We start from the raw sequence: 6,734 nt of genomic DNA, 5'->3' as shown, positions 1-6,734 counted from the left end.
AATATAGGAGGCTCCACTTCCCACACCCCGAATTTTCCCACACTAATTAGTTCTTTCATTAGTATGGTACATTCTATTGCAATTGATTAATACATTTTGGAGCACTTTTACACAGCAAGGATTATAGTTTACATGGCAGTTTACACTCTCTCCTAGTCCATTCAGTAGGTTTTGGCAGGATACATATTGTCTTACATCTGTCCCTGCAACACCTTTCAGGACAAATTCCAAGGCCTGAAAATGCCCCCGTATCACACCTCCTTTTCCCTCTCCCTGCCTTCACCAACCCCCACAGCCAATGTCTCCACATCAATGACATAATTTCTCCCATTGCTAGAGTCTCGATAATTCTATAATAGAATACCAGTAAGTCCACTGTACTCCATATTTTACTTCTCTATCCTGAGGACCTAGGGATGCCAATGCCCTCTCCACCTCTCAATTGAGAGGAGGCTTTGATCGTGCATGGATTGTGGATGGGAATCTCATGCCCTCAGCTCTACTCTCTCAGTTCCTTGGTGTGGTGGTTGTCCATCCTCACCTCCCTATAAGCTGACCTGGGAAAGTCCAATGGACCAGAGGGTAGGAGTTGCAAGACTGCTGAGTCTCAGGCCCAGCTAGCTCATGGACAGTCCAGAGATTCTAGTCTGCTTGGCATATACCAGCCCCAGTGCCAACCACAGGTTCATTAAAAAGGTCAGAAAAGGCATGGGTGGAGAAGTCATATCTGAGTCGAACTCCATCTAACTCAGGAGCACAAATTCCAAAGTAGGGCTCACTGGCAAGGCACCAAATTCCAGATCCATCTGCCATGACTGTAAGACCTGGGTGTGTCTATACCTTCAGGAGTACCAGTAGCTGGAGTTGTATCTCCTTTGCCTGTCTCTGAGATCCTGCTGAGATGTGCATTAGCACCACCCTTCTGAGGACCTCCCAACTAATTTTGAAGCCTCTTAGTCATATAAACTCAGTTGTCTTTTCCTGGCTATGGTGATCTTGAACCACAGCATTTTCCCAGTGGTGGAGCGGACCATGGTATAGCTCTCATCCAGTCATTTTCATTATCATGTTAATGCATTTTTTGTACTCCATTCTCACACAAAAATATATGAAATGAATATACTTGCCAACTAGAAGTCCAAAAATGGAACATGGGATCAGATTTTTACTCACTCTCCTTCTAAGTCCCATTTTACCTGCTTCAGTTTATATTACTAACACTGAATTACTGACCTTGAATTTACCCCTCTGTGGAATGTCATTAGGGGTTTAACTTTTTAAATCCTCAGAGGAAATATTTTCTATGCAAATGATCTTGTGCACACTAGACTTCAATATGTTAGTTGAATAAATTTGAGAGTGAATTTATTTGTGATGCTATGTGTGCATTTCATTTTCTGTGCATTTGTTCATTCATTCAACATGTATGCATTAATACATTTAAAGTATTTATTCTATAAAGATACAAAAAAGAACATCATAGAACCAGAAATTGTCTTCATTAGTCTAGTTGAAAAGTTTGATTTGATGGCATTGGCCTTTGAAGGGAAATTCAGGATGCAATGAGAGAATAGAAGTGAATGCCCTAATATAGATATCATAACTAAGTTAAAAGCCTAGTATGATGAGGAAATTAGACAAGATACTTGGAAGATGGGAATGATTTAGGAATAGGCAGGGAAAGGGGACAGAGATGTAGAAAAAATGATTTTACAAGCATGGGGACAAGCTGAGCTTAGATCTTGAGTTTGACAGGTGCTCTAAAGAAGACAGAGGCACTGGAAACCAAAGTGAAGGGAAAAGAAATGAGAATAGACAGGCATGGGTCAGCCTGTACAGGTTATATAGTTCATTTTAGGAGTTTGAAATTTATTGTAAGAAAGGGAATTCATTGAAAGATTGCCAATTAAGGACGTGGAAGATATTCATAAAAATGATCTCATTTTGGTAGCACATTCTTGTGAGTTTAATTAACACTACTGAATTATATTGGTGAGTATGGTTAAAAGTGGAAACTTTAGGTCTTATATATTATTGGGAAAAATAATAAAAATAACACATAGGACTGTATAACACAGGGAACATTATTGTAGATGATGAACTTTATTTAATAGTGCATTTATAAGAACGTTCTTTCATGTATTATCACAAATGAAGAACATTTTAATAGCAGATGTTAGTAAGAGTGTGATATAAGTGGAGAATGCACCTAATGTAAGCTATTAATGATTGTTAATAGCACGATTTTAATAATCCTCCATCCATTGCAACTAAGAATACTTATGCAAAGTGCAAAAGAATAAGAGATATATGGGAACACTTTAACTTTACATGATTTTTCTGCAAATCAGTGACTGCTTTAATTAAGCATACATGATAATGATAATAGGAAATAGTTCACGTGTCTTTGTAATGGGTGTTTTTTATGTTGTAATCCATGTAAATTGCTTCACACACTGCCTAGAATATAGAATCTTTCATTAAATACTGGGTATTACAGTAAGAAATAGAGCTCACTTATATTTAAAAATCTGTCTTCAAATTTAACAATTATTCCATACCAATGGAAAGTGTTGGTGGTATGGTGATATATGGGAATCCTGTATTTTCTGCATGATTGTTCTGTATACCCATAACTTGGCTAATACTGTTTTTTAACAAATCAATTTTATTGCTAAATATTATTAAAGCATAAATCCATCAATAATGTAAAATCAGTGGTATTCAGTCTAATCAGACGTTTGTGCATTCAACACTGTTTTCATTCCTAGGGCACTTTCATTAACCCAATAATAATAATAAATATTAACAAAAACAGATACACACACAAACAAAACTCATCACCTCTCATTCTCTGTGTTTCTCCAGCCACAGATAGCTGCTATTATTTTTACTTCTCTGTAGTATATCATTATTTATAATTTGTATAAAATGTCTTATATATGCAATATCACACATATTTGTATTTTACATGAGATTTTACTATCTTATAGAGTCCCATGTTGCAGTTTTTAGCTTTCCTTGTTTAATATACATGACATTAGACTTTCCATTTCAGTCACTGTCATACACATATAATAGCTCCGCTAGTTACAAACACAAAGATCCATGCTGTGCTTTAACCATTTTTATTTATTTCCAAAGATTTATAAACAGTCTATTTTTTAGCCAATTTTGCTGCTTACTCATCAAGTTTTTATTCTATATCATTCTCCTATTTTTGGTGTCTTATATTCTAATTATTAACTCCATGAGTAGTACAATACTTAGTTCATTATAGCCCAATAATACAGGATTTCTCCTTTTGTGTCTGGCTTGCTTCACTCAACAAAATGTCCTCCAGCTTCTTCCATGTTCTCATAGGATTCATGATTTCATTTCTTCTTACTGCTACATAATATTTCATCATGGCGGCGGACCTGGCCCAGTGGTTAGGGTGTCCGTCTACCACATGGGAGGTCCGTGGTTCAAACCCCAGGCCTCCTTGACCCGTGTGGATTTGGCCCATGTGCAGTGCTGATGTGTGCAAGGAGTGCCCTGCCACGCAGGGGTGTCCCCCACATAGGGGAGCCCCGTACGCAAGGAGTGCCCCATAAGGAGAGCCGCCCAGCGTGAAAGAAAGTGTAGCCTGCCCAGGAATGGTGCCTCACACACAGAGAGCTGACACAAGATGACGCAACAAAAAGAAACACAGATTCCCATGCCGCTGACAACAACAGACGTGAACAAAGAAGACGCAGCAAATAGACACAGAACAGACAACCAGGGTGGGGAAAAAGGGGAAATAAATGACTAAATAAATCTTTAAAAATTTAAAAAAATTATTTCATCATGTGTATACTCAACAATTTGTTTAGCCATTCATAAGTTGATGGACAACTGTGTTGTTCCCAACTTTTGGCAATCATGAGTAATGCTGCTGTGAATATTGATGTTCAGATGTCTATTCATACCTCTACTCTCAGTACTTCTAGATATATTCCTAATAATGGTATTGCCAGGTAACATGACAAGCCAATGGTCAATGTCCTTAGGAAATGACAAACAGTCCTCCACAGTGACTTTACCTTTCTATACTCCAAACAATGAATAAGTGTGCCTATCAAACCACATCCTTTTAATACTTTTCTGATATTTTAATAGTGACCAGTCTAGTAAGTATAAAATGATGTCCCATTGTCTGTTTGATTTGCATTTCCCTAATTTCTAGTGATATTGAATATTTTTTCATGTGTTTCTTCACCGTTTTTATTTCTTCTTTCAATAAGTGTCTTTTCAAGTCTTTGATCTATTTTTTAATTGAATATTTTGTCTTGTGATGGAGTTGTATGATCTCTTTGTATATCATGGATATTAAAGTCTTTATCAGATATTTTATGACCAAATATCCTTTTGATTTGGCTGCCTTTTCACCCTTAATGCAAGTCTTAAAGTTGCATGTGTATATTTTTGCAAAAGTCCTTATTTGCCTATGTTTTTTAATTTCTCTCCCCTTCCCCACCTCTGCCCCAGTTGTCTTTCTCTGTGTCCATTTGCTGTGTGTTCTTCCTTTGGTCGCTTCTGTTGTTGTCAGCGACATGGGAATCTGTGTTTCTTTTTGTTGTTGTTGTTGCTTCATCTTGAAGCATCAACTCTCATGTGTGCGGCACCATTCCTGGGAAGGGTGCACTTTCTTTCATGCTGGGCAGCTCTCCTTATGGGGTGCACTGTTTGTGCGTGGGGCTCTCCTACATGGGGGATATGCCTGCGTGGCAGTGCACTCCTTGCTACACATCAGCACTGCATATGCGCCAGATCCACACAAGTCAAGGAGGCCCAGGGTTCGAACCACAGACCTCCCATGTGGTAGATGGACGCCCTATCCACTGGGCCAAGTCTGCTTCCTCTATTTTTTCTTTTGTTGTTCATGCTTTGGATATGTTATAAGAAACTACTGCCTATCACAAGATCTTGAAGATATTTTCTTAAATTTTCTTCTAGGAGTCTTCTGATTGTAACTTTTATACATGGGTCCTTGATCCATTTTCAGTTAATTTTTTTTATAAAGTATGAAATAGGGATCTTCTTTCTTTCTTTTGATAAGGATATCCAGTTCTCCCTGCACCATTAGTTGAGAAGACTGTTCTGGCTCATCTACTGGGTCTTGTCCACCTTCTAAAAGTCATTCGAGTGTAGATGTGAGGTTGTATCTCTGAGTTCTTAAATAGGTTCCAATGGTCAATATATCTGTCTTTATACTAATACTATGCTGTTTTAAAAACTGTGACTAGGGGGCAAGATGGCGGCTGAGTGAACTTCCCGGTTACTAGCTCCTGGGGGGAATCGGCCGGGCGGCGTCGGAGACTCTCTGGGACCAGGCTGTTTAGGGATTTTTTTCTGGTCTGGAGGTGTCTGGACATAGATTTGGAGGGTCCTGCAGGAAACACCTCATATTTGCTGGGTTTCTTCATCCTGCACTGCCTCATTTCTCTGTGAATAGATTTAGCCTATCTACACTATCCCCTTTCCCCTACAACTTGATATACTCCACCATCTGCTATCTCTCCTATATTCCACCTCCCTTTCTTTGATCCACAAAGTGTCTAACTCTTAATTTCTAATACCTGTGTTTAGTTTTCCATCTGATATTCATCCCTGAAACTATTACCTTTCTTTTCTCTTTCCCTCTCTCACGAAAATGACAGCTTCTTAGTATGTACCATATACCTCCCATGTTCAGTCATCTACCTCATTATAGGTACTTTCCTACTACTATAACTCTACACAATTTACATGATCTAACCTCCATCCTCCCAGAACTCATATTGTTGCTTTGTTAACATATATCACCAATACTACTTCACACTTTTCCCTTCCTTACACAATTGCCTTTCCCCAGCACTAATACTTTCCTTTAAAGTGAGCTTAACCAGCAATAAGAAATTAGAATAAGAAGAACAAAGTGACAAAGAGAAGATATAACACTTAAACAAAAACAACAGCTAATTAATCTCCAAGACTAGATAAAGAAGCTAAGGAACTGATTAAACCTGTCAAGAAAAAATGTTGACAATACAGCAACAAAAATCTACAAACCAAACAAGTAATCAGGAAAATATGGCTGAATCCAATCAACAAACTAAAAATCAGGAAGGGGAGCAGGACTTCCCACAAGCAATGAAAGATCTCAGAACACTTATCACTGACAAATTTGATGAAGTAATGAAAGAGGTTAATAACATGAAGACAACACTTGGAGGGGAAATTGCAGACATGCGCAAAAAGATAACAGATATGATGGAAATGAACACCACAATTCAAGAAATCAAAAATACACTTGCAGCAAATATCAGCAGACTAGAAGAGGCAGAGCAGAGAATTAGTGATGTGGAAACAGTGCATTGGAAATTAAACAGATAGTAGAAGTGGTCAATAAAAAGGTAGAAAAAATCCAGATAGGACTTAGGGACTTGAATGATAACGCAAAACGCTCAAATATACGTATTATAGGCATTCCAGAAGGAGAAGAGAAGGGAAAGGGGTCAGAAGGAGTTTTGCAGGAAATAATGGCTGAAAACTTCCCAAATCTACTGAAAGAGACAGATGTACATATCCAAGAACCACAGCACACTCCACTGGTCATAAACCCCAACAGGCCCACCCCAAGACATATACTTGTCAAATTATCCAATGCTCAAGACAAAGAAAAAATTCTAAAAGCAGCAAGAGAAAAGAAAACCATCACATACAAGGGA

The sequence above is a fragment of the Dasypus novemcinctus genome, chromosome 30, assembly GCF_030445035.2.
Source record: "Dasypus novemcinctus isolate mDasNov1 chromosome 30, mDasNov1.1.hap2, whole genome shotgun sequence".
NCBI lineage: Eukaryota > Metazoa > Chordata > Mammalia > Cingulata > Dasypodidae > Dasypus > Dasypus novemcinctus.
This window is presented reverse-complemented; position numbering follows the sequence as displayed.